The following is a 3,694-nucleotide window of genomic DNA, read 5'->3' on the forward strand; positions in this document are numbered from 1 at the left end:
GGAAAGATCAAAAAAACATATCTGTGTCTAGACCAGACCTTGTTCTACAATACAACAAAAATATGGGTGGAACCGATTTAATGGATAACAACGTATCTTGGTACGATACATATAAACTGTCTAAACCCTTAGAATCGACTTCATACTAATTTCAGTTACCGCATCGGCGTCCGTGGAAAGAAGTGGTACTGGCCCATCTTTACTTATATGATGGATGTTACAATACAGAACGTATGGACGCTGTACAGAAAAACTGGGAGAAACATCAGCCAACTCGAGTTTAGAAGAAGTATAGTGCAGGTAGATCTGTCTTAGTCTTTTAGAAAATATAATAAAATTTGATTTTTACAGACATATCTTACAAAATATAAGAAACCACTGAAATCTATTCGAAAAGTAGCTACGGCAGTTGCAAGCGACTCAAGAGTTGGTAGCGACGTGAGATATGATGGCTTACATCATTATATCCAACATGTTTCTGGATGCAAAAGAAGGTGTGCCAGTACTGGTTGTTCGAGCAAAGGAAGAACAATGTGCAGTAAACGTGATGCGGGGCTATATTAGAGTGTTGAGTGTTGAATAAATAAGAGTTGAACTTTTCTTTAGTCCCAAAATTATAAAATTTGATATTTTTTGGGAAAAAAATAAAAATAAAAATTTAATGGGTTAAAACGTGTTTGTGCGTGTTTAAGTTTAATTTTTGTAACAGTATTTTGATTGGAATTGTTGCTTTTGTGTGTGATTTAGTAGTTTGGAAAAGAAGCGATAAATTGCAGAAAATTCAAAGATCAGTGGAACATTCAGTATTTCGTAATTGAGTCCAGTAACAAGGCGCTATGTTTGATTTGTAATGAAAGCATAGCTGTTCTCAAAGAATATAACATTAAACGTCATTATGAAACAAAATATTTTCAAAATTACTCAAAATATACAGAAAGTTTGCGGACAGAAAAATTCGAAGCTATGAAGCGCAGATTGAAATCGCAGCAATCTTCATTTGCAAAACTCAAAACTGAACAAGAGGCTGCAACTTGTGCCAGCTTTGGTGTGGTTCTTGAAATTTCGAAACGTGGAGAAATGATCAAAGAATGCATAATTGCAGTAGCCGAAGAAATGTGCCCTGAAAAGGTTAATTTATTAAAAACTGTCAGTGTGTCAGCAAACAAAGAAATATTAAATACTAAAGTAATACCAGATGGTATGTGATGAAATTTTAATTGAACAATTTTTACAAAAAGGTCAATTACCGAATACTTGGCAAATGTTTATGCAAGCATTGTTCAGTGCAAAGAATAATAAATTAAGTGAGAATTATAATCGACGAGCGTTATCAGTAGCTAGTTATCATGGAGCTATAGATAACAATGATTTCAACGAAGAAACATTAAGTGGGAAAGACTCGACCCATGTTACAGCTATGGTGATATATCGAGAAAAAAACCCACTGACAATGAATTTAATTTTATTAAAATGAAGCCTACAGTAGAGTTGAACGAGTTGGATTTAACATTTTTAAACTGTCAAGAAATTCTTCATTTTCAAGAAAATATGCAGCCTTCAATACCGGATTATAATAACAGTAGCTGCTTATTAAATAATAGTCAAAACAATTTACAATTTGATAATTTGCTCTGGGTGTTGTGCAGACTGCAATACAGTCTAACAGAAAATAATTTCTGCCGATCATCTACAAACTCGAAACCAGGATGGACTCCATTTCAACAGATACTATCGTCTGAAACCTCACCTATTTCTACTGTTGGATTTAGTCCGATAATACCTCAGCCGCCGACTTCCAAAGACGTTGTGTATACCGCTATGAAAAATTATGTCAACGTAAGTCTTGCACTCAGTAAAAAAATAGCTGTACTCTCGTGTGACAAAGCCATATATCTTATCGCTAAAAATATTCAACTAACAAGTTAAGAATTTGACAATTTGATATTGAGAATTGGATCGTTTCATTTACAAAAAAATTTTTTGCGATGCTTGGGCCAATATATAGAAGGGAGTGAACTCGACGGTATTCTTATTGAAGCTGATATTTATGGTGTGAATACTTTGGCATCAAATAGACTAAATAGAGACAGAGAGTAACAGGCATGGAGCCTGAAAACTCCAAAAATAGGGAGAAACCCTACGACAGAGTATCGTCGACGAAGAGACAAGATGAAGAGAAAATAATTGAGTTGTCAAAACTGATAATTCAACAAAAAGCTGATTATGAAGCATTGATTAAGACGATGGGACAGCAAATTAAATTCCTTGAAGAGAGGATTAAAAGGCATGAAGAGAGAGAGATTGTAAGAGACTACTATGAAGAGGCCCTAAAGCAATATACTGAAGATTTGAAAGCCAAAAACGAAGCATTTGAAAGAAAAATAGAAGAGTTGGAAAGAAATCCAACTACAGAAGGAGTGGAAAAAATGAAAATAACAAACAAAATGAACGAAGGAACACTAATTGAAGACTGCCCCATGGAAGGAGACTACACGGAAGTGAAGAATAAGAAAAAGAGAAAGAAACCGGAGAGACAATCTTCAGAGGAAGAAGAAATATCAATGGACAAACAAGTCCAAGAAGAATTGGGAAATATTAGAAAAGAAGAACAAAGAAAACAGACAAAACCGGAGAGAAGGCCACCTCCGATAATCCTAAAATCCCCACTCATGTGGACAACACTACGCAAACATCTAGTGCAAAGAAAAATCGATGCCCAGTGTAAAATGGGAATACACACGGGGAAAATAACGACGACGGCGACTAAAGAAGATTTCAACAAAATGAAGATGCTCCTGAGCGAGTATAAGGAGATTGAGTGGTATACCTACCTACTCAACGAGGAAAAAGAGAGGAAGCTCGTCATAAAAGGACTAGCTGTTAACACCCCAGTATCAGAAGTAGAGGAAGAACTGTGGGGTAATGGATTAAGACCAAAAAAAGTATGGCAGTTGACAAGCCGTACACAAAGAAACGAGGACAACACCCGAAAACTACTACCTATATACATGGTAGTAATAGAACCCACAGAAGACCCAACTTATAAGAATGTGAGATACCTTTGCCACACAAAAATAAGTGTGGTAGAACAAAAAAGGCACGACAGACCTTTACAATGTTACAGATGTCAGGGATTCCACCACGGGCAAAGCACGTGCAACATGGACGTGCACTGTGTGAGATGCGCGGGAGCGCATAGAGCGGCGGAATTCACGCTCAACAAGTCGGAAAAACCTAATTGCAGGAACTGCGGAGGAGAACACCCCGCAAACTACAAGGGGTGCCCGAAACACCCGAAAAAGATGGAAAATAATCCAGCTAAGAACACCACGCAAACAGGACGCACTTATGCAAACAGGACGCACTTACGCACAAGCTGCTAAGAAAACGACAACGACAGGAGAAAAAACACCAGAGCTACTGAGTGTGTTGCAGAACATGCAGACACTCATAGCAACACTCATTGCCCAACAGAAGTAAGAGGAGACCCCCCGACACGGTAACTCTGCATTTCATAAGCAAATGTAGAGTTATACATCGGGGACAGCTATAGAAAAGGCGAAGGACCACTCGAATTATATCTTTTCCTACCGGTTGGAGGTTGGAAGAGGTTTACTCGAGGCAGCGAAAACACACACACACACATTAAGACGTCCAGAACAAGAAGCCAAGAGTGTATAGCCAACAGGCTAAT

Source organism: Diorhabda carinulata, chromosome Y (genome assembly GCF_026250575.1).
Source record: "Diorhabda carinulata isolate Delta chromosome Y, icDioCari1.1, whole genome shotgun sequence".
NCBI classification, from domain to species: domain Eukaryota; kingdom Metazoa; phylum Arthropoda; class Insecta; order Coleoptera; family Chrysomelidae; genus Diorhabda; species Diorhabda carinulata.